Source organism: Atractosteus spatula, chromosome 9 (assembly GCF_055471065.1).
Source record: "Atractosteus spatula isolate fAtrSpa1 chromosome 9, fAtrSpa1.hap1, whole genome shotgun sequence".
Classification (NCBI taxonomy): Eukaryota; Metazoa; Chordata; class Actinopteri; order Semionotiformes; family Lepisosteidae; genus Atractosteus; species Atractosteus spatula.
Genome location: NC_142714.1, coordinates 53,713,018 through 53,738,298, shown reverse-complemented (window position 1 = coordinate 53,738,298; position 25,281 = coordinate 53,713,018). Strand labels below are relative to the sequence as shown.

The 25,281-nt window shown below is 42.9% G+C and overlaps 1 protein-coding gene across 4 annotated transcripts in view; it reads right to left on the bottom strand.

The window, feature by feature from the left end:
* The window catches only part of enox2 (ecto-NOX disulfide-thiol exchanger 2), a 182,721-nt gene that overhangs the window by 50,101 nt on the left and 107,339 nt on the right, over nt 1–25,281 (bottom strand). Inside the window, exon 1 of one of the 4 annotated variants that reach the window (XM_088925259.1) lies at nt 17,917–17,928. The exons of the other annotated variants lie outside the window; for them this stretch is intronic. The gene's annotated coding sequence lies outside the window, so the exon portion shown is untranslated. Of the gene's footprint in view, nt 1–17,916; nt 17,929–25,281 lie in introns of those variants that run through there. 4 annotated transcript variants of the gene reach the window in all.

Here is a 25,281-nt window from a genome sequence, read left to right as displayed (position 1 = left end):
TCTCTCTATTAGAACAACAGTGACACAGAGCTGGTCCCTGCTCTGGACGTGAAAACTGTGCTGCAGTGTTTACTGAAGGTGAAGTAAAATTAGAGCTCTTTCTAGCCAGAGGCTCCTCAGAGCGCTACAGAGAGATAGGGAACATCTGCTTTCACATGTACAAGGTTTAACAGCAATGTACAATGTGATTACAGGATCTTTAGAAAAGAAATGTCAGGGACTCAACCAGGTTCACACCAGGGCCACAGGTGGTTTATATAGAATATTGGAACAAAGAGAGAATCTTCTCTTTAGCTCCCTTTAGATTTCAAAAGGGAGCAAGGAAAGCAGCCCACATTTCACAGTATGCAGCAGGGCACTTCTGTACGAGTAAAAGCAACAACAGAATATCATACTTTGACACCACACAGCCATCTCCTCAGCGTCGTAATTATACTGCATTTCAGATGTAGCTGAATTGAAGCTACATCTTCAATGCTTGTATACACTATATTTAAGGAATTACTAGAATGTGGACCCTCTCAGCAGTATCCTGGTGCTCACTTAGAATAAAAATATTGATTTTATTTTCTTTTTGTTTTGGATCTGCTCAGAATAAAAATATTGATTTTTTTGGGGGGATCTGCTGAAAATAATCTAACCAGCCATGAGATCATATGGTCCCAGTAGGAGCTTAAGTGTTCAAGATGAAGATCAAGATGCTGTTTAAAGTAATGGAACACAAAAAGAGTGTCCACATTCTATAAATATCAGCTTAGTGATTCACAAATATTTACCAGAACAGCAAATGGTATTATGAATATTTAAATATTTAATGTTAGCAAAAGATCTGAACAGATTTTCTGAGATGCTATTCCTTAGTAATCCTGCACTTTTATCATGCAAGTTCGAATAGTTGTGTTTTATTTCCATGTGGAAACCTTTTTTCTCTTGTTAATGAATTCAAAAAATCTGTTCAGCATGTCCTAGTCAATTTCAGACTAAAATGACACGTGGCAAATTGAGAGATCTGGTAAATCAATTCTTAGACTTCCTTTTGTGCAAAATGAGATATTTATAAGTGTAATTTAGACATCATAAATCCCTCTTCAGAAATCTTTGAAAAGGAAAAAACTGTAAAATGTGGGGGAAAAAATCTTAACGATATTGAAGCTTTTGATGTCAGATTATATGTAATTCATATGGCTGGAGAACAGTTAGACAGAAGTACAGAGGAAAGCACGTTTCATTTGGTGTCATCTTGTGTTTGTCCTGCTGTCTTTCCCTGAAATTGCTCTTATAAGATTAACCATTGTGAAAAGACAACTGGACAATTGCTCTCTTAGATATCAAATGGTGTATTTATCTAGGCTACAATACTAAAGATAAGAGTGAAACACCAGTGTTATAGACCTAGAGCCAAAACCACACATGGATTTAATAATAAATAAAAACAATGAGTTCAGTGGCATATTTATAATGCTGTTAGTGCCATCAAGTTCCCCAGCAGCTGGAACAACAGCCGTTAGTTTCCCCATCCAGAGGCCAGAGTGCTATGAAAAAATAGCGTATCGCTCGGTGCTAGTTTGTATCAGGAAAACGGAGATTGCAGACTTCGGGAAAGGGGAGACATGGATTTTTTATGGGGTTTCATGTCACAATCAATGCTTGTGTAGGAGGGTTTGAAATAGCAGTTTATTATTTAATAATCATGCCCTTCATTCAGAGCGCATTGATTGGCAATCCAGCCTTCATTAATCCATCGTCTTATTGATGTTAATACAGAGAAACCAGAGGGGGATATTAATGGCTGTTCCCTAAAAGTCTGGAGCAGGGCCCAGGCTGGTTTTCATTTCAAGTGCATCGGAATTAGATTTAGATTTCATTTATTTATTTTATGTATATATATTTGCCTGGTATTGGAACTATACTGCATCTTATGACCAGAGAAGAGGAGATGCTGAGAGCAGTCACGCCATGTCTCTGTGATGGAGAAGCTCGGTTTGTTACTCCAGAAACTCTTGCATATAAATAAATCACTAATACATTTTCCTCAGAGCTCAGTATTTTGTAGAAGTAATACAGCTCATGAAAACTCCTGATAAAACTCTCATGTTTTTAATGATAAATGTTTTGTCCACGGTGCTGGCAGGCAAAAAAGGCACAGCTAAGACTGAGAACAGGAGCCATGTTTTTACTCAAAGGGTTGCAGTAGTCTGGAACAGCATAGGATTAGTTACAAACAAGAGGGGGACTTCTGGTCCATCTAGCCCATTTGGTTATTAGCAGAGAATTGATCCCAGGATCTCAGCCAGCAGTGTCTCGACTTCAACAGCATGTGAAGTTAGCTGGGTAGCCTGTTCCAGACTCCCACAGCTTCCTGTTCTCGGTTTTAAAGGTACTTCCACTTCTACTTTCTACTTGTGCCCACTGAATATGTGCAGCTTGAATGGATTCACAGTAGTATAGCATCTTTTATGTGTCGCTTGGTGATTCGAGCCGATTCCCAGATGCTCAACGGCTGAAAATCTGCCTCTTGTCCATCGCCCCACATTGCAGGGGTACAGAACTAAACCGCTTGTGTTTGTTTTAGAGTTCACACAACACTGATTTCTGTGTCTTTCAAACTCAATTACCCATTTCCACAATCCTCTGGGAACCACACTGGCACAGACCCGCTAATTGTGCGATGAAGTGCAGGAACTTTGATGTCTAATTTGACAACTTCTAATTAATGTCTGTGCAGAATGGTAAGTTATCTGTTTTACTCCAGTTGCACCCTGCTTTCAGGTGTATCAGCTAGGATTAGGTGTCGTGCTAGTGGGGGTATAACATCTGAACATCTCTGTTAATGTTGGATTTAGACCAAAATATTTTTATGTTAATCACCAGCTTTTTGTTCCTCATTGCTGATATATTTGATTATGTGCCATAAAATGTGCAATTCCTCCAGCTGCACAGTCTCCCCCAGATGTCTGCATATTTTGCACTTATGCTCTCACTCTTAAGTTTTAGTGAACAGACTGGTTGATAATGCCCTTTTCTGCTCATTCATTTAATGGGGGGGGGGAGTGCATGGAGAACAGTTTTTTAGCTTATTAGAGGTGTTCGGGTGGTGAAATTCGTGTTGTTTTTTGCTTTTCTTTCTTGTACTCCAGGGAAGGGCAGCTCCTATCCACAGGGGGTGGATTGCTTCAGATTTTACAATTGCTTTTCCTTTAACCAGTTTTAGCAACTGGTTAAGACTACAAAAGCAAGTGCTCTGACTTCTAAGCAGTGTATATTATCTGAGGTTCTGGCTGTGTCCTGCCTCCCACCTTTAGTTTGGCTCCTTGAAGCTCATGCCTATGGTGGTTTGTTTATTACAGCCTTATGATCTTAATAAAATAAAAAAGCAACAGATCTAGTTCTGCATGGTGAGCCAGAGTGCCCTGGCTTCACTTGTAAAGCTCCCAGAAATGACATATGCGTGTCGTGTGTAATACAGAATGCAAGACGGTATCGGTTTAGTTTTGTTTTGTACATGATTAATCTAACTCTGCCTGAAGACACCTAATAAGTATGTTATCGCAAAAAGAAAACAACAATCATATGTAAACTGAAGAACTGTCCATTGCAAATTATTCTTTTCAAATGGCCTTTCTATGCTGGGCAGCTAATTAAAACTACCGAGGCTGAAGCGGAGTGCAGCTCTGCACATGGTGTTGGTTGATACACAGTTAGCCAGGGCTCTGTTAAATAATCAGATCTGACATCGTGGCATCTTTTGAAAACCACCACAGGTCCCACAGGGCTGTAGCAGCCCCCCGAGTGGAGGAAGATCCACGGGCCCCACTGCATGTCCTGCCAGCACTCGTGATTCAGTCACTCCTCATCCGAAATGAGTGGATCTGTTATCTGCTGCACTTTGTTCTCATGTGCTGCTGTACATCCACTAATGAAAAATGCCTGAATCGTGTTTAAAAAATGAGAGCAAAAAAGTAAAAAGAAAATCAGAAAGCAGCAGGCTAATGAAACCCTGTTAATCCTGAGCAAGACCATGCGTGGGCTTATGCCTGTGTTTGTGTTGGACAGGACAATGGAAGGACATATTTTACATAGCACAGGTCTGTGAGTAAACACCTGAAATGGTGAAATGTCAGTAAAACAGTGGCAGACTTGAGTGGCACTAGTTTACTGGACCCCAAAATAGGATATTGGTGAAAAAGCATTATCCCACCTTGTTTTCAGTAACATAATTTATAAAGACCTGTGCCATTGAAGACTCTTTCCCAACCTCTCTCTGTATATATTAACATATGTTGCACCCAAAGCATTCAAGGTCTTTCAGAATGATTTATGCAGTATGGCAGAATATAACTTTAAGAAAATAAATTGCTCAGCTCTGAGGTACACATAGTGTCACTCAAGGCTACCCTATCAACCTAAAAAAACAGTGAAAACAGGGTCCCCTCTGACGATTAGTACTATTTGCATATTTTGTAACAAAATAACATTCAGATGAAGACAGGATTCTTGCAAATTAGTTCACTGATAAAAATGCTGCTTTCATGCCTACCAAGAGCTGTTAGGCAGCAGGAAGAGAGCCGTGCACTGGCACAGGGAAAGAGACCCCTGACCTGCAGGGGGGAGGCGCCCCTCTGCTGGGGCTGATGGACAAGTCTTCTGCTGTGGAACCATCTGGTCGCAGCTCCCTCTCAGCCCAGAGCTCCCAAGCTGCCAGTGTGCTGGTCCCAGCGAGGCAGGCTGATCAATAAAGAGGTCACCCCAGTGGTCACCCCGAGCCACCCCTCTCACACAAGCGCCTCCTGCAGCGGCATAAATGATTCTCAAACAATAACGCTGCGAGCAAAGTAAATGCAGAGCTCCAGGGCTCCCTGGCAATCGATATCTGCCAGAAACAACACACACACCACTGAGCAGCGAGCGCCCGAGCTCCCGAGCTCCCGAGCTCCCAAGCTCCCGGCTGGAGCGGCACTGCCCCTCCGGACTGCACAGCTCAGCCACTGCGACCCGCGCTGCAGCCACCGGCACAGCCTCACACCGGCATGCGGACAGCAGCTCTCACCACACTGATCACGCCAGCTTGGTTGGTTGCTGCTCATTTTTAATAGACGTGTCAAAAGAAAGATTCTTCTTGCTCCCCATGAAGAAGTGAAACACAAATCCCAGGCCGCCTCCTTCCTCTGCTGCAGACAAGACACTCGAACCTTCAGCACCAGCAGTGACCCCCTTGGGGATAGCCCATTGTCTCTGCCCATAGAGGCTTTTCCATCAAACATTAACACTCATCCGCTGATAAAAGACTGCTTCAGAGAGACTGCAAGCCTACCGATTGCAAGCCCATGCTTTTAAAACTCGCTTTCTTCTTATTTTAAAGGTTGTCAGCATATATCTGGTGGCAAGGAAGCTTTAATCCTTTAATGTCAAAGCAATTTTTGCAAAGTTTAATTTGTTTACAAAAACAGCACAGAAAGCACCAGCTTATTATATTAGTTTTTAAGATTATAAAGGCGGCAAACAGCTAAACTTGAACAAAAGTTTAGGATGGATGTCTGTCAGTGAAGAATTGAGTACCAATGTGCTACTGAAAGAAAGGTCTTTTAGGAATAAAACGAATACTTTAACTTTTAGCTATTTGATTTTCTGTGTACAGACCCTCAACTCACTGCCTCTGTACCACTCATAAACCTGATCTTAAATACTTCAGCTTTATTCTTTCAAAAACACTGCAGGCAAGCATGTGAAGAATTCAAACCTAGAGATTCAAACCATCTGCATTGCAGTCCCATGTCGAACAAACATGCATGGAGGACCACATCCCCAGGTTGTGGGCAAGACAAGTAATGGTGATTCAGTGATGCCTTGAAACAGACAGACTTGTGTATCACTATAAAACACTGCAAATAAGCAAGGCTGGAGCTGTTTATTTATTTAAACAACTCTGTTGCTTTGCTTTTCTTGGCAACTTCTAGTTTTTTTGCAGGCTGTACAGTCAGGACTGACCGTGGCCAGGGAGTGTCTGCTGAACACTGTCAGTAAGCAGCCCCAGCCTAACTGCAGCTCACACAGTGTGGAATTGTCATCCTGCACGGAGCAGAGAGTACCCTCGGAGTCTGGCATAATTCAGTCTGGATACGTCCACGGGGCGACCCCTTTGAAAATCTCCTACCTGCTCACAACAAAGGCCCCCTGGCTCAGACAGGAGTGCAGGTGCAAGCTCACAGCAGTCAGGGGTCCAGGGCGACAGCTCCACTGGTAAAGGAAGGTTCTTGCTTTGTATACAATCACCACACAGACCTTCAAGCCAACAAACTGCCTCACATGAGCGCGAAGAGCCCGAGCACACATTTGTTTCCTACTGGCAGAGCACATTACTCTGAGTGTGACAATTATTTTAAGGTCTGAAAAGAATGGGTTTAATTTACTTGTTCTGTACAAGAAGAATTAGCACAACAATTCAAGGCAGACATCAATACCTTCCAGGACATTAATATTAAGCACTGCCTTTAAAAGGAAGCAAAGGACAATGGAAGGCAGTTCTGCTTTCTTAACATTTTTTGTAGCCAATATTTGATCATAAATTTTTGTCAAGCAAAGACAGGATATCTATGTTAAGATTACTTAGCAGGTGTCCTATTAACATAGTTTTGTAGGGATTGCTTTTGAGGGAGCTTGTCAGTATTCTGTTGGTGCAGTTAATTTTGGCTGGCAGTCCTTTAGGGAAAACTGAGAGAGCACAGATTAGGGACAGGTTCAGTCTCTCAGCAGCTGATGAAAAGCCAGCAGAGTGAAAGGGCATAATAATCTTTGGAAAACCTGCAATCTGCAGTCCTTGTTAGATTCAAGCCTGCAGAATAAAAAGTCTTTTATTTCAAAAACTCAAAAGCCATAGCCCCACGGGAGCCAAAGTCCCTGGCAATGAAAGGGACCAAAGCTTTTGTTTGAGCAGTTTCAAAATCAGCAAATCCCCAAAATGCTGGAGTTTGAATTAGGCAATCCCTGAACTGAAAGCTGCCGTCCTGTAAAGGAATCTAAAGACTCCTCTGCCTTAACAGGTAAACACAATGCGGGATCCATCCTTATAAGGAACCAGAGGAACTAGACTGCAAATCAAAAAGAAAACCTACAAAGTCTGCAGGTAACCTCTGCATGGTAACTACAGCTGAACAGAGCTTAGCATTTTACAAATATCAAAATGCAAAAAATGCAAGCACTTGTTCCCTGGGGATAATGTAGGAAACAAAATTAGGAAATTTTAGATCCTTTTATTCTGCAACACAGCTGGGAGAAACACAAACAACACAAACATATAGACAGTCATTTTGGTAAAACAGAGCATAGGAACATACCGTTTCTATGCAACACAATGTTTCGGCTGTGTCACACCCGAAGAAGGCTCCACAGCCGAAACGTTGTGTTTTTCTTGTTTTTTCAGCATGGAATAAACCTTTACTTGTTCCTTTGCAGCCCACGCATACTGATGCAGCTCCCTACTTGAACTACTTTATATGCAATACATTACAAACCCCAGCCCCCACCAGCCCCGGGGCCCCCTGATGGTCTGTCCTCGTCTTCCCTCCCAGGTGGTTGCAGTGTGCTTTGTTTGGAAGTCTGCCCACCAGCTCCCACTGCTCCATTAGCCAAGCCTGTTCCTGGCAGACACCTCTGTCCTGGTGACCCAGAGCCCCACTGTGTCACCACAAGCCCTATCACCTGCCCACTGAGAGCAGCCACACTGCTCCAGCCTACATTTGCTGCTGGCCCAGGGACTGCTCACACACACACACACAAACACACACATTCACTGCTGGTCCAATGACTGCTCCCACACACACACACAGCTGGCCCAGGGGCTGCTCCCACACACACACTCCTGGCCCAGGGACTGCTCCCACACACACATCCATACACAAACACACACAGCTGGTCCAGGGACTGCTCTCACACACACACTGCTGGTCCAGGGACTGCTCCCACTGCCAGCTGCCAGTTATGTTATTATACCAACCTGTTTTCAAAAGGTATACTTTGTAAAAGCAAATAAAAAATTAATAGGGCTCTTATGAATAAATTTAGTCATTACCTGTGAAAAAGGAAAAACATAAACAAAATTAATATATAGTCATATCTTCCATAAGAGACTTGTGTTTGGTTTTACTTCAAGTGTAGAAAACCAGAACAGAAAAACAAACTGAGCTCTATGACCTGGTTTCCACACACAAGGTGTTTAATAATTAACCAGCTGGTCTGAGCCACTTACCACTCTCACATGGGTATCTGACAGTTTGCATCATTTATCGAGATTGCCTGTAATGCCACTGTCCTGTAACATGACATGTCTTGGTGTTTAAAAAAAGAATGGGAAAAAGTATGATACTCCACTGAACACCACCTCACTGCCACAGAGGAGCCTACTTACAAACTCATCGCAGATCAATGTCTGAATTGCAACTGTTATAGATAGGCCAGCAAAAGGGGATCTATCTTGTTTTTTTAAGTGAAATGCATGAAAAAGGGCAGTCCTATTTCATTCCACTTGAGGCTTGTAACAATGCAGGTATTATTGATTCAATTATCATATTGTGCATTGCACAAAACAGCACATCAGGAAAGTCTTGTAAAGTGGCCTGTATAGTGTCGTGAATTAAAGTACATTGTGACAGGCCTGCTGGTGATGTCAGGTGCCATTAACTGTTAGATGAAGAATATAAGGTAGAGCAGCTGAGCTGGGATGTCAGGGGAATTCAATATGAATGCAACACAAATTTCGTGTTATACACACCCTTCATAGGGGTGTTTAACATACAAAAAGCTATGACAAGACTCGTGAACCAAATCCAATTCTACACAAAAGCAAGTAGAAAAAGGGGGCTCATTTTTGATTATTCTATTAGCCCTATAAATATTTACTGTAGGGCACAGGGGCTCAATGCCAACAGCAGGTCCTTGTGTTGGACACAGAGACAGCAATGCCAATGCTAAGAGCACAGTGTATAATCTGGCAGCCAAGAGTTGGCATTATCTCAGTTCTTACAGTTGCTGCTGCCAGAATTTTTTAACGCAGCCAGTTAGAAAGTCAGGAGCAGAATCGGGAAAATGCTAACAGTTCAGTAACCTAGAGCTTATCTGTCACCAGCAGCCCCCTGACACAACAGCAGCTCCGCTGCGACTGACTGGCTGGTTACTGGCTGTAACCCACAGCTGGGCCTCTCCCCAGCCCCCCGCCCACAGCTCTTCTCACCATCTGTAATGGGGAACATCAAAAAGATCAAATTTATTTATTATTTATTAAAAAGATGCATCTGTCCCGAAAGTCTGGTTGACCCCCTGAGCTAACAGAGCATTAGAAATAAATGAACAAGATGTGCAGGACAGACAGTGGGCTTCAGACGTCTTGCCTTTTCGATCCCACAGATTGATCAGAAGAGGGGGCAGGCGGGAATTTGCTTCTGCTCCGTTTATTCTCCTCTCCTCAGCTTCCATGCGCTTTCTGCTGATCAATTTTCGCAGAGGTCTTAATGCTCGAGAATTCGAAAAAAGAGTTTGGCTGACAAATCCCATGTTGGGTTATTGTACAGTTAATGGACTGTTCTTAATGTACTGTTACTGGTACAGAGGAGCACCCTGATGAGCAGAAACCCCTCAGAGCTTAAGCCTCACCGAACACAGCCCGAAGGAAAGCATGGTTTTGCGTGCTGGCATCCTGTAGCACCGGCAGTGAAACGCTAGGGCTCAGGCTTAAGTGTTGTAAGTGCATGTAAGTACATGACATGCTTCACATTATCTTCTTGATCGTGTTTCGAACATACACAGAAATGATCAGTAAGTTCCATTCTGTGCATTTCATTCTATTTCACAATTAAACGATAAAAATGCAACCCGATTTGCCAATACGCATGAGTGTTGAACTGTCCTTATTCTAATCCAGCGTATCCTGCTTTCACGTTTTTTGACAGCACAGGTTTGTCAGTACCTAAGAATAATACCCTAACCCCCTTTTGGCACAGGAACACAAGGAGTGGCATGTACAGCAATTGCTCTCCATAGCTGCATGGCCTTGGAAGGGTTAAGAGCACATGCAGAGAAGTCCGTTTCCACATGGATGGTGTACTTCACAGACAACTTCAAGCATTTTGGGATTGTGGAAGAAATCTGTACAGGAGTAATTAAATCCTTGGCTAACACTCAATTAGCATGATAGGATCTGACTCTGCAGAGCACATTTCACCAAACCTCATGTGGTGAATGCAGCAGAATTAGGCTAAGCTATAGTGTGACTGTCTCTTCCTTTAGGGACTTGAAACAAAGAAGCTATATAGTGGATAAAACAACTTACTTTGCTCTGTTTGGTCTGAGCAGATACAGTATATAGAATGCTTTCCAATAATTGCTTTCTCATTAAAGGTCTGCAGAGTAGTCCTCCTAACAACACTGCCCTGACACTGGCTGCACTGGGAGGCTTTACAGAACAGAACCGTGAGAGGCTTTTCGTGTGGAATATAAAAGACACACTCAGACATCACACACACACTGTTACACCTCTCTCATCACTGCTCATGAGGCAGAGCGAGATATCAAACAGCACGGTGTTTGATAGGCCGGGGAGTATCTGCAAACATCTGATTCTAAAGAAGAAAAAGATCATTTGAAAAAAAAGGTGTCACGTATATTCTGCACACACCTACAGCATACAAAGCCAGTAAAGGCCTTGGCCTTGAAGGCTAAGATGCGGATCTCAAGTCCTCCTAACGGACCGCTCCATACCTGACGAAAGGCTTTATTTACAGCAAAGCACATCATTTACCACGCTAAGAGGGAGTAGCCAGAAAACGTGCAGCCCCCTTTCACACCTTAATGAGATGGTTCAGGTGCCTCATCTAAGTGCGAATCTGGCTGTGGGGTCATTCATCCGTGTGCGGAGGCAGGCAGCGAGTAGCCACAGGCTGAGGAGACTGACATTTTTACTGCCATGTCTCCTGGCAGACTCTGCCTTAGGGGAAGCTGTCTTCAGCCCCTAAAGGCCGAGTTTGATGAAGAACAAAGATAGATAATAGAGTGTGTGCTGGGTTGTAAAAACAAAATGTATATTTCATGGAGATTTAATATTTACAGTTCACTGAGGGGTTAAGCAGCTGCACACAAAACTGCTTCGAGCTGAGAATGAAATCAGCTCATGTCAACCTAAATGCCTAGCAAAAGCCACATTGCCTGTCCCCTTATCTCAAGATTTGAAACAAATAAAAAATTGGAAAAATGGCTTGCTGAACAAATCCATCTTCGGCCTGAAAAAGTGTTCATCTGTTACGCAGCACTTATTCAAGTTTTGACACTGGCACATAATCCCATCGGCAGGAGAAGAAAACGCCTCCAACAGGAGATGTGAGCCCCGTCACGACAGACACTGCAAATGCATGTTACCAGCATTCTACTATCTGGAAATTCAGTAAAAGAAAAAATGAAACCTTTATTTTTTAATTGTTAATTACTTCAATAAATCTGACGTCCTCCCATTCCTAGTTAATGAGGTAATGTCATTGTCCCTTAGCGGAAGCCATTACACATTACACTGAGTGAGGAAGAGTTTAAATTCTTTCTAAATACAGTAGTCTATGAAATAAACAGGATGTGAATGTATTGGAAGGCAGGGGACTGGACGGGGCCGAGAGGGATGATGAGATACAGCACTAGAGTTCATTAATGAGAGTTAACAGGAGTGTAAGGGAAACACAGCCCGCTGCCCTTCCTGGGACGAGAGGCTGATGAAGCTCAGTTCCCCCAACGTGGGGAGTTCAGGTCGGCAGCAGGAGCTCACAGAGCGATGGCGACACAGACAGACACAGAGCTCCATGGGCAAGGGAAGCCCGACACCCGAGACAGAGGTGCCAGGACAGTCAGTGGGCACGGGGGAGATAAGGCCAAGAGAATAATAACGTGTTTTATAATTGGACTTGGTTTATAAATATAAAGAGTGTTCTTGAGGGTTGTCAAGCAGAGCAGCTGTCCACTGGGTAGTGAGAGCAGAGGATGTTGGGAGTTGAAGTAGGAGCTTGGCTCTTCACTCAGGGTTGTTTGGGTTGGCGTGAGAGCACACAAGGGCTTTAAAACAACAAATAAACAGGAGGGCCCAGGTCTGGTCTCTTAACTTGTCCAAGTGATTTGGTGTGCTTCCAGCCGGCCTAAGTAAACGAAGTAAGACACAATATGAGTGTAAGAGGCTTTCAGGGTGAATCATGATGCACTGTACATATGTGGGCGTTCGTACAGAGAGACCTTTACACTGTGAAGACAGAAGCAAAAATGACTTAAATGAAACGATTGCAGAAATTCAAAGTCACCAAAAATGTTTTCTAACTTTCTAACATAAAGTAATCTAAAGTTTTAATTACCATTATATATACATTTAAAGACAGGTTAAAGACAACATTTCTGTATTAATTCCAGACTTGTACACCAATATAATTCGTTTCTTTATTTCTGAGGAACACTGAGCATTCTCTCCTCAAACCTGCATATTATTTTGAATTACATTTGACAGTTCAGACAAAAGGTAAAGCAAATCACAATAAAATATAAAACCCCATTTCAAAAAAATTCTTTGCAGTCTATGTCCTCTCAAATGTCTTTATAGAGCTCATAGACAGGGTTAGCATTGTTTTGGTGTCCTTAAATATTCAAATACCAGAGTGTAACACAGTGTTGTCTACCTGAATGCACACGAACATGTTTTTTCAAGGTGAATAAAACAACTTTTTTCACACAGTACAACTAACACAATGCCAGCAGCTGCAAAAAAGTCTCACAGTAAAAGTTACTCAGAAAAAAAATGAGTTTTAAATATGCTAATTCATTTCACTTAAACTAATTTGAAAGCATTCTACTGAAGAGCCTCTTAATTAAAAAATGTTCAAGCAAATAAACCAATCTCTGCTCAAAGGAAATTACTTTTTAGAAATTGTATTAATACATACTATCGGAAAGGAGTACTGAATATTAACTTTACCACTTAGTATTAATAATCTCATAATTTATCACATCAGTTGTATAATCTAGGTCTGCTACCAGACCAACACACACTGCTGGAAGCCACTGAAGAACATGACGTGTGTAAAAGCTCCTGCAATATTTTGGGACAAAAGGGAATTATTTGGATTCAAGTCTTTAATTGCATTTTAAGTTTTTATAATGTCATGTAATATTTTTTATTAATTTTTGCTCAATTTCTCCTTTAAGAGGAGGACATCAACAGCTTAACTATGAGTAGTTAAAGCCTCCTCATTTTACAGTGTATGACTGTAAACAACCCCGCTGATTAATGTTTTCTTGCTCGTGTGCTTGCTGCCGGAGTTCCTTCAAGAAACAGCTGGATGAGACGGCTGGATTAATTAGCTACTAGCTAATACCACACGGGCTGAATGGGCCAAACAGCCTCTCATCTGTAACCCTTCTTGTGTTCCAGATTTCCCACTGAAAATTCAGATCATTCTGCACTCGTTCCAGTCAAACATGCGGCTCTGTCTGGGCTTTGCCAGCTGAGAAGGGCGATGACAATACCCTCCAAAACAAACTAGAAACACAGTCGACAGGGGACCAGAGGCGTGGTTACGCAGAGGGCTGGCTGTAACCGTGCTGTAACAACATTCTGCTGTTGTTCGTTTTTGCAGATTTGTCTTGCAACATAGCTGTTCACATCACGGTTCTGTCAGAGCAGAGGTTAAACACATGTATAGAAAAACAAAAAAAAGAAACCTTTTGTATTGAATCACTTCTCTTCAGGTGTCTCCCTCTGAGAAAACACATTAACTCGCAGCCCTCTGTGCTTGTCGCCCTGTCGCACACACAGCACATCGCCTGTGCTGGAGCCCAAGATTAATGCCTCCTGGGGCAGAAGTGGCTGCTGCCTCTTTAAACGTTGTTCCCAGCCACATAACCTTGTTTAGAATTACCTTGAATTCATCATTTCCTACACCGACTACAAGTCGACAAACAGCAAAGGGCTGAATGACTCGCCTGCTATTCATTATTCATCACGAGACATGAGAAAGATTCATTCACACAAAACGGCAGAATAATTGATGTGGGCACGCAATGGACGTTCAGTCGGTGGGAATAATATAGTTACCAAGGAAAAGTGCACACAGAAAGAAAAGAAAAACAACCACAAAAACAGATGGTGAAGAATATTTAAGTAAACAGTAAACAAAAAAGTCATTAACATTGTAAAAAAAAAAACATAACGTGCAAATTGAAAATAAAAATTACAATCCCAGGCTAGAAACCGAAACCTCGGCCTCCGTCGCAAAGGGCTCTGAGATGCCTGCAGAGTTTTACAGCGCCCGGAGCAAAATAAACACACATGCTTATAAAGGTAGTCAGGATGGCCTTGGAAGCAGAAACTGTTGCCAGACAACCATAAAAAGGGATGAAATGTTCAGACTTTAATTGGAGTACGATAAGGGAGAAAATACAACAGGAGAGACGGGCAGAAGTCTTATTGTGGAGAATCCAGTGTGCTTGATAACCTACACTATAGGCTAGGTGGACTCCATCCAATTTGGAGAGAGTGAAAATAGAAATGGAAGAGAAAAAATGTTGGCACAGCTCCACGGTACAACATACACTCTTATCCTCTTGCTTAAAACAAGAAAAGACCACCCAGCACAGCGAGTTTTCATTGAAAGGAGAGGTCTCGGTGATTTCTACATGGCAGCACAGCGTGTCGGTTGCCTAAGGTACTGCACTGTGAACCAAACTACAAGGAAAGCCCAAACCCGAGCAGTGACAGGTTCAGCTAAGTGGAAAACCAGAAGGCTGTGCTCTTGCTTCCACACAGAGCAGACGGTCACTTTCTTACTTATGCAATACAGAAGAATGCAGCCCTTAACGTATTGTGTTCTGATACTTTTTACAAATTAATACTTTTTACTAATACTTTTATCTAGTATCTAAAATCATGCATTTCATTTGGTGATTTTATCTGAATTGTAAGGTGCTCCCATGAATTCCACACATGACAGGGAGTGTGGCTGCTGTAAGATACATCTTCTTATCTTCTTCTTCTTCTTATATATCTTCTTATATGCAGCAGCCACATTAAACAAAAGACCAGTTTAAGGCAGCAGTGGATTTGCAAAGATGCATATTTGTGAGTTATCAGAGAGCACTGACGAGACACTAAGGAACAACGTCTTGCTGGTCTGAAAGAAACAATGCTTAAAAACTCAAAATGAATATAGCGGGGTCTGTAACAAACAAAGCCCACAGTAATCACTTCTGTCTGCGTAGACTGAGAGTTTGCCAGACCTGTTAGACTGTGTATGTTAGACACATACAGAGCCAAACCCAACAGGCAAGCACTTGCTGGCCACCACCTGACACTATTCAATTCTCTCCTTGCACTTCCTACAGTAACAGCTGTACTACACTGAGGTTTCAAACCCACACCTAAAGGAAAAACACTGTCATTTTCTTCAGATGTGTGATGTGGAAAACTTGAAAGTGCATCTCGTCCTCATCTATTTCATTCTACCAGCTGAGATCAGAGCTAAAGAATGAAAACTTACCTAATGACAACTGTTCAGTGACACAGGGGTTGTATGGGTGTGGAAACAGCACAGACCACGATTTCCACAGAAGGGGGGATCTCCTGCCAAGACATTTCTACTGAAGCCTTGAGGTTCTGCTAGCTCATATGTTCTTGGCCTCTGATCCCAAAGAAACCGTGGTGTGTGATTTTCTAAATGGATTAGGAAGGAAACACTGCTTTTGACCTTGTTCCAGTGGAATATTGTTCTTTTCCACAGAAACTGGTTTTGCTTTGAAACACTTACACAGAATCTAATCTCTTCCAGAAAAAAAAAATGGAGAGCAGTAAACCTCCTAATTCACCAGTCCTTTAGCTGCAGGATTACACAAGGAAAGCAGGTGGCCAAAAAGCATTAAACTATTACATTTTATATTTTTTAACCTTTATTTCTCTTAACTTAGCACCACATCCTGCCAGGTCTTTCCAGACACTGTCAAGCCAGGACGGACCTAGCAGATCTGGCTGGTGCCTGGAAACCGCTCTGCTCTGGAAGCCAGGAATAGGACTAGCCTGCCCCTGCAGGACAGGTGTGACTCAATTACAAAAGAGAATTCAACCAACAGTGTGGACAAGCATGATGAAGAAATCCATGGTATAAAATGGTACATTATTACACACATTATAAAGTCCCAAGCATAGCACATAAGTACTACAGGTCTCTAACTTATATAAACCTACATGTTTACAAATCACACAGATATGAATTACAAAGCCTTATTTTATAAATGTATTTCAATAATTTAATAGCTGTTCACTCCTGTTATTACACACCCTGCTGAAGGCCTACCTATAAGGAAACAGATCTACTCGACAGAGACAGGCAGGAGAGGAGACAGATCTACTCAACAGAGACAGGCAGGAGAGGAGACAGATCTACTCGACAAAGACAGGCAGGAGAGGAGACAGATCTACTCCACAGAGACAGGCAGGAGAGGTGACACACTAATGTCTGAGTAGTCTTCTAGCATATTTTGGTTTGCACAGCGATGGATTAAAGGGGATCCAGACTATCCACCTATCTACAAGGTGAGTGACATTGATAAAATGATCCCATGCTGGGAGAGGAAGGCACAAGCTACATTATCTGCGCAGATGACATTTACTGTTCATTCAGCTGTGTAATGTGCTCAAATACAATCTGCCCTGTGCAGGGCTTCACAGTAAACTTCTCATCAGCGTTTACAACAGCAGAGATCTGTAATTTGCCGGTGAATGATGAGTCTTTGTTCTTGGCAAAGGAGCCGTTTCTTTTGTGCTCATTTAGGTATGAACTTCATTCACAAAGTTTCACAAACGGAAGTGTGAATTTCACTTTTTTCATAATTAATACATAAAAAAATTTTGGCTTTTACATAAAAAATGGCTTTTAGCCATTTCTCTACACAGGATTGAATAAAAAACACTCAAATTCAGCACATCAAGGATCCCTGCAAGCACAGCCAGGTCATGGGATAAGATCATCTTGATTACAGTTTGAAAGCTGCAAGGGCTAAAATATTTGCTTAACTAAAAACATGCATTATTTTACATGCCAGAGGCCAGCATTCCCCCCTCCGCAGTGTTGATTGCATCACAGAGCCATCAGTCTCAGCACTTGCAACCAATAAGTTAGACACCCTCAAAGTTAGAAGATGCCACTGTGCATTTCAGGAACTTGGTGTGACTTTCCTGGCTCCCTTGTCACTCTTTGGAAATGTCACATGTGCTAAATAAGTGTTTTCTCGCTCTGTCAGATAAAACCTTACGACACAAGCTATGCTTTAGTAAATGTCACCTACAATTAAAGCCGATGCTAAACATGGTAGTACAACTTGCCACAGCTCCAGCGAGGATGAGCAGTTTAATTAAGGTGAAGGCAGAGTCTGGAGTGGCACACACTGCTGGTAAATAGTAGAGCAGAGTAGTGGAGTATTTTATCCCTCTTCACTACACTGGAGACCATACTTTGATAAACTGAAAAAAGATATGAAATAGTGACAGAATTCATCATTTGTGTTTAACACAGATGGTCTGCTTTTCCATTACACTAAGACATCTTTTACCAAATTTGATTTCAACAGACAAGCCTATGGGGATAGTCTTTCTGGCTAGACACGGAAGGTGGTGATGCTGCTGTTCTGCTCACGCTGTGAAGCAAGACAGAGCACACCAGAGCAGCCTCTGCACCAGCCTCAGTATGAGCTTAGCTCCGGCTTTTCCTCAGCTCGCAGCGGGGAAGCAGAGGAGATTGTTTCTTTATCTGCTTTTTTAGCAGTAGATACCAGAGGCTTGAATTTCAGAGGCGCTGAAGAATCTCCTCTACGCTCTGAAAGACTCACGGTCTTCAAGACTTTGAGAACAGCAACTGTTACCTCTGCCTTGGCTGTTAGTCAGAAGAGAAGCAGAAGCTGCCCTGTTTGCTGCTGATTCTCCAGGGCGAGGAAGTTCGCGCAGTTCCAGAATGAACAAAGGTGCTCAGGGAAAGCCTCCAGCAGCTGGTGACAGGGACTTCCCTCCAGTAGGATTGGGAATGGGAGGGGACAGAAATCAGGGATTAAATGTCTTGAGCTCAAAACTACTCCTCTTCTTTTTTTCCTTCCTTCTGGTAAACAAAACCTTTCACTGGGTAAATAAAATACATCTGGTCTCAACTTCTCTCGTAAAGTCACATTTCTTTGTACCCTGGAGTTTAATGGAACATATGCTGAAGCCTCCCAGGAGAAAGCTCTAATCTTGTTCTACAATGGGAAATTTCATTACGGAGAGCGCGGCTAGGGAGCTCTGAGAAACAGAAAGCAGAAAAGTCTGTTAACCTCTGAGTTGCCACAGAGGAGAAGCTCAGCGGGGAATTTCACACTGTCGATGTGCCAGTGCTAGCTGCCTCTCTGTCTGTCCGGATCTTCTCTGGGTTTAACAAACGGGGGTCCTGGCCTATAAGTAAGAGCAGTGGAGGAGCTGGCGAAGGGCTGGGAGAAAAGGCAACTTTAGAACAAAATTGGAATGACTTGAATTGCCTTTAAATAGAAGTAAGTTAAAACTGCATTCCTAAAAACTTTTAATGGTGCAACCTTTCTGCGTTATAACACCGTTTGCAGATCTACGAGTGTGCACGAATGCCCGACTAGTGAAGGAGGCCCAGTTGGAAAGCTGGCCAATGTGGTGTAGAGGCCAGTTGTGCTGAAGCCAGCCTGACCTGCCTCTCGGGTCTACTCTTCAGTTCAGTCTGACCCCATATTCAGCATCACAGCTGCTGGCCTGTGCTCAGGCAGGGAATGCAATGAAGTTAGTGCAAAAAACAACATGCTAAACAGCTTTTCAGTATTGCATTAAACTTCACACCGTGCTAAATATGAAAACTCCAGGATTTAACTTGGTTCTTCCTGAAAACCAACAACCAGAAGAAATTACATTCAATGTGAAGGCAGTTCTACCATTTTTTAAAGATCACTTTATTTCATATTGGATGGAATATTATTTTTGAGCACAAATGCAGTGCTTAAAAAAAATCTGAAAATTCTGTATGAATGAGTTTCATACAGAATTTTGGCCAGAAAAAATAATTAACAATTTAAAAAACAAAACAAAAAGCAGAATTTCCAATCAGCTTTGAAACGGTACAGCCTAGTTTAGTTTAAGACATGTCAGCTCATTTGCATTCCAGAGACTATATCTTAAAGGGCTATAGAAAAAAATATCTCACATAGTTATTTCTTTCCTGTAAGTGTGCAGTTAATGTTTCAGTGAAAATACTGATATCTCCTGTGTTCGCATCAGTGAATGGAAAAGGCGGGTAGACCCCATCGTCTGCCTGTCCCTGAAGACAGAACTCAGCAGCACGAATCTGCCAGCTCTTTAGGGCGAGAACAGCCACATAATACTTCTGCACATTAATAAAGAATTGTTCTGGGTCCTCTGGCTCTCGGGTATTAAAATACTCAGATACAGAAGCCTGGAGCGCTCAGATCTTGAGATGTAATGGAGCAGCATTATATAGACGTGATGGGTTCATTCGATATCAAGCTGTTTTTCAGCGACAAGGTATGTAAATCACCAGGCTGCTCATTCCAGGCAGGGATGACCAGAAATTTCTGTTTTCTGTAAATACGCAGTCACAACAGTAAGAAAATACGCCCTGAAGCCCATTCGCCTGGCGGCTTGCAAGGCCATGCAAGGCCGTGCGAGGCGTGGAGAGAGGCCCTGGAAGAAGACAGCAGAGACACACGCAGCCCGAGATGACCGGGAATCTCTTTGCGATCAAAACTGCATCTAATATTTTATTCATCATGGGACTTCACTTGTGTGGGGTTCACAAAGGCTGAGGTATTGATTTACACACAACTGACCTTCCATTACAGGATCTCCCCAAACAGCGCTTGTTTTTACCCAGTGTGGCAGGGTTTACAATCCACACACCTTTCTGGAGTCCAGAAGGACAGAATCAATGACAAAGTTGTCCTCTCTTGTTCCCTTTGTTAGTAGATTACTGATGATTTTCTATCCTGATGCTGTTCCGGTGGCCGAAACCTCTTTTACTAGTTATTACACCAAAGCAGTCATTCAGATTGTCAATACTTTCCACATCTCCAACTGAAAATTGTTCCAGTTGTTATTTCAACAAGATTGTTCAACATTTCCATCATAATATGACATTTTCATTCCCCAGTGCAATCCAGAGGCTCTATAAATAAAGGAGAAGCCAGGAAACCTAGGAGGGAGATTAGTGAAAATCTAAAAGTGAACCTTATGGACTCCAACAGATTCTGAGCTCAAAAGGGATCGAATGGGGAGAGAAAGTGGCATTTATTCTGTTCTTTGTCAAGAACAGTGTCATTACAGAGGTACTGCCAAGTCTCCTATATCAGGAATCTCTGTTTTGGAAGCTGCTGATATCAAAATTCATACTCTCTGTCTAACCTTCCTCTTTGTTAAACAATATCGAAGAAGCAATTCTCACAATTTATCTCTCTCACTGAGTGGTGTGCTCAGATCTTGGCTCGGAACTAGAAAATGAGAACACTTGGCTTTCAAAAAGAGAGAGCAGGAGCAGCAGTAACTGATATTGTTCTCTGCAAACTTGAGCCACATACATTCATTTGCACCGACTGTTTGTGTTTCGCTGGTTAACTGAAAATGGCTCCTGGGGTTTCAATGGGAAAACTGCTGATTAAAGACACTGCAACATAAATAAATGCATGAACACAAAACTGTGAAGAGTTCCAAGGAAAAAAGCAAATAAAAATTTTCAAAGACTATTTGGCGAAAGAAAATTAAAAAAGAATAAAAGTAACAAAACTCCATCAGTGCCTGTTTGTCCGGAAATTAAGGTCACAGTCAGAAAGGAAAAATGTGGAGAGCCGGGGGAGGGGGGAGGTGCAGAGAGCTGCGTGACAAGCAGAGAAACAGGAGTCTGGAAGGGCAGCTCAGTCCTGCTGGATAGTATAACAGCCCTGCTTTAACTCACACAGACCTCCAGCTCCCAGCCCATTCGGGAACGAACACGCTTTCAACGGGAGCCGGGCTGGTGATGGAAGCCAGGGGACGGCCGCGTGGACGGAGGGGTAGTCTGGGACGGAGAGCCGCACCGCCGCTCAGGCGCAGGCAGGAGGGCCTCCACCCACCGGCAGCCCGAGCCCATCCGCCTCCGAGGGCGTCCTTTCCAGCACTTCGCAGCTGGATCATTAAACATTCATCCGGAGGAACACCAGCGGGAAGCGTGCTGGTGCTTCTTCCCACGTTCCTGTCCCTGCTGGGCAAGCGGGACGCCAGCTCACTCGCTCAGCCATTAGCGCCCCCCGCAGGAACCAGTGAGCCCTGAGCAGACAGGTGATAAAGCTTCCAGATCCCCCCTGATTGCCCTCTGTCTCGGCCCCCTGATGCTGCTCACCTGTGTTCAGCCGGAAAGCAGGAGTGAAACAAACTGCTGTAGCCTGATTTTATAATACCTGTCTGTATGGATTTACCAAGCCTTTAGGAGACACTTTTAACAGTTGCTTATTTTCACTATCTAGAGCTGCACAAACTGGAGGTTAATGCTAACATTATTACGGAAGGGCATAAAAAAGTACCATTCCAACACTTGAAGGCAAATCAGCAATCTTCTTCATTTTAATACTCAACATTGCTGGAGGACCTGATTATAATGACTGAAGACAAATTTCACATTTTTCTCTACCCGTGTACCAGCGTCGTACTCTGCAGGGGCTGATCAAATACATCACCTGATTTTCCTCAAACCGCAAAAGACAAAAGCAGAGACAACGAGCTCTGGAATATCTTGTCACAGTAGATTCAGCCGTGGTCAAGAGCTGTGCTCATCAGCAATAAGGACAGCCCACTGCTTTTCTGCATACACTGTCACTCCTTACTTAAAAAGACGACTTCATTTACATGGGAATAAAAAAGCCACATACTGTAGCTCAAGTGATGGCTTCCAGGGGTGATTCACAGCCCATGATGTCATTCTGCTAAAAGAAGGGTGCGAACTGTTTTTAAAACAGCCTTCTTTTGTAATGTTTAAATGAAATGGAACACATAGTCCCATTAAATTATAGCAAAATCAAAAGCATCAAAATGCGCTGCTGCTGCATGCCCTCAAACCACTTCCCCGTGTTATTATTTAAATTCTGTGGCTTGGCAATCTGAACCAGTAAAAAGCAAAAGCCCAGGGCTCCCGAGTCCTAATGCTGAGCTGCTGTTTTACAGCAATCTAAGGGACTCTCTGACACTGCTGCACTAGTGTATGTAAAACACTACACATGGGTGCAACATTTGCTAATCAAAAAGACCAACATGCCGAAATACTCAGTTTACACGGGGCTCATGTTTTTTTAAAGTCTTTTAAGTTAAATTTTCCACAAATGGTGGGGGGGGGGCGTTTTTAAAAAATACTTTTATTTCAATGAACGTCATACATTTACTTTTAGCCTTGAACAGAAATGCATGCTCTGGAGAAATTATTTTAGTAAAAAATGGCAACTACCTGAAATGCTCACCAATTAACAGACTTACTCATACTCCAGTACCCAATTAGCGACAATCCTTCCGAGTCTGGTTGAAGTTTTGTTGTAGGACTCAAGGGGCTTCAGTGTTTCTTGCATGATTATCAGACACCCAGATATCAGGACTACAGGCTCCTCCAGAAGGGGGCAGTTAATTGAGTGCTTAAAGTAATGAGATGGAGCCTTCAGTTATAATGCTTTAATGAGGATAAATCTGCATCAGTGCTAATTAGGCTAAACCTGTGTGACATCTTTTCTCCTGTACGGTGGGAGTGTTTTCAGTCCTTCCTTTATTGCAAAAGCACATTAAAAAGACATAATGTATAGCTCTACAGATGCTTTGCTATTTTTTTCAATGCTTTCATATTTAGAATAGATTAATTACATGCAAGTCAATAACAGGAGGAGAGCGCAGGCATCACAGAAATTCTAGAGCAACAGCTCAGATACAGCCTGTGTACCGAAAGTTACCAAACAAAAGCAGCCACTGACAGGATCAGAACGTAAACTCTACTACAGGACAACCACAGATGAAACGACTGACATACCCCCAGTGTTTTCTGTCGAGTATAACTTACTTATCACAATGGAAAACAATAAGGGTTTACTTATCAAAAATGCAACTTCCTCTGACCTCAAAACTAAAATTGTGGTACATCTTCCAAGATAATGATGTCATCTATAAGAACACAAGCAATTTCTTATTTAAAATTGGAAGGTAAGCTCCCAGCTGTACTCTATTATAATAATAATTCTTTACATTTATATAGCGTTTTTCTGGACACTGGATGATCCAACAGTAGCCATAGCCATAGTGCGCCAATATGCTCACCACACACCAGCTCTCAGTGGGGAGGAGAGCAGAGTGATGAAGCCAGTTCAGAGATGGGGCTTATTAGGAGGGAAATGTGGCCAGGGTAACACCCCTACTCTTTTTGAGAAGCACCCTGGGATTTTTAATGACCACAGAGTCAGGACCTCGGTTTTACGTCTCACCTGAAGGACGGAGCCTTTTTACAGTATAGTGTCCCCGTCACTGTTGCAAGGTGATACTGGCTCAATACTCTAACAGCACTATGACAGGGAGCACCTTTCAAATGCTGAATTCTTAAAACTTATGATTTGTTTCTAAGCAAACCCTTTTTGCAATCAAATCCTTCCTAAAGATCATCCTCCATCGTGTTTGACAAATTGCTTTGAAATTCCTGAAAAGAACTGAAAACCAGGAACGCCTTGACATAAAAAGGACAGATTAGATTTGCACTAAATCACCTTGTCTTGTCTTGTCACATGTCACACGTCATGCACATGTCTGCATTCAGTGATGGTTCTCGCCAACAGCCTTCAGCGGTTTGAGGGATTTCGGCTGTTTCAGTGTCTTGTGTTATTCCAGTGACCTCTGGGCATATTCATCTCTGCTCCTCAGATTGAGAAGGAGCTGGTGCCAAACCTGTTACAGACCACTGCCTCACCTTCTGCAGACTTCCACCTACCCTGACCTCTCCGAAGCACGATCTACCGGTCACAAAGGAGTTAAATAAAATGGTAACTCTGTGCACGACCTGCTATCCACACAAGCACACTGTAGAGGAAAACAGCCCCGATCGTGGACCATGGGAACTGAGCCAGATCTGCATCCCAGGAGAGCCGGCCCAGGGCAGTGCAATAAAGGCTGGCCCAGAGATAGCCCAAGGGCGAATTATATTACAAACCACAGACAGACGGAGAGAGGCGGGGTTTTTTATACTGCAGTGATATGAATCAGCAGTTAATATGGCAGTCTGCCTCTGCCCTCGCCAGGCTCCTGCTCAGGATAGGTCACTGCTGTTCGCTGAGGTGCATCAAAGCTAGTCAACCCCCACCACAGGAGCTGCAGCACATCAGCGGCCAGCCCTGCAATTCTCCAGGCAGGCCAGGTGTCCCGGCCAGCCACACCAACGGCCCACTGACCCCGCGACTCTCGGCTCGCGTGGCCCCACGAGCTGCTCTGCCCTTGCAGATCTGTGCAGGACTTCCACACTCCCCGTTCCTAACTCCAGCTGATGAGCACCGGTAATCAAGACAAACACATCAACCCCAGCCAACAGGTAAGTGTGGTGTAATCAAACACACAAACCCATCTTCAGCACCAAGCTCTTGATGCTGCATGAGACTGAATGATAACCTTTGTGACTGGCGGCCTTTTGCTCATTCCCATTGTGCAAACATCTTTGTGTTCAAAGATTCAGAACAATAAAAGCCAAATAAACAGAAGCAGTGTTTCTTCCTGTGATTTCTAAATTCAAATTAGGAGCACTAATGTTTTTGCCATGAACTGACCTAAAATACCTGGAAAGTAAAATGGAGGTGCAAGCTCTGTATGATGGTACAGGGATATGAATGTTCAACATACATTTCGAAAGGGCATGAATCATTCAAAGGCTGTAAGGTTCATTATTTAACACTCGCAATGTTAATGATGGCCGCTTAATGTCAATCACCATGACAGCACTGAAAATGAGACAGCCCTTAGCTCTTATTCTTCAAGAGAGTCTTTTTTCTCTTCCCTTTATAATACAATTAACTAGAAATTAATTCTTTAATTATTATTTTCAGCTAGTTAATTCAATGCACGCATTAGCAAAAATAACTTCTGACAATGAGGCGGAATGAATTTATGCATGGCATATTAGTTTCCCATCTGTAGGTCATCTCCAGTTAATAGGCTAAAAAGCCATTTTTTATGTGTTGCTTGACACT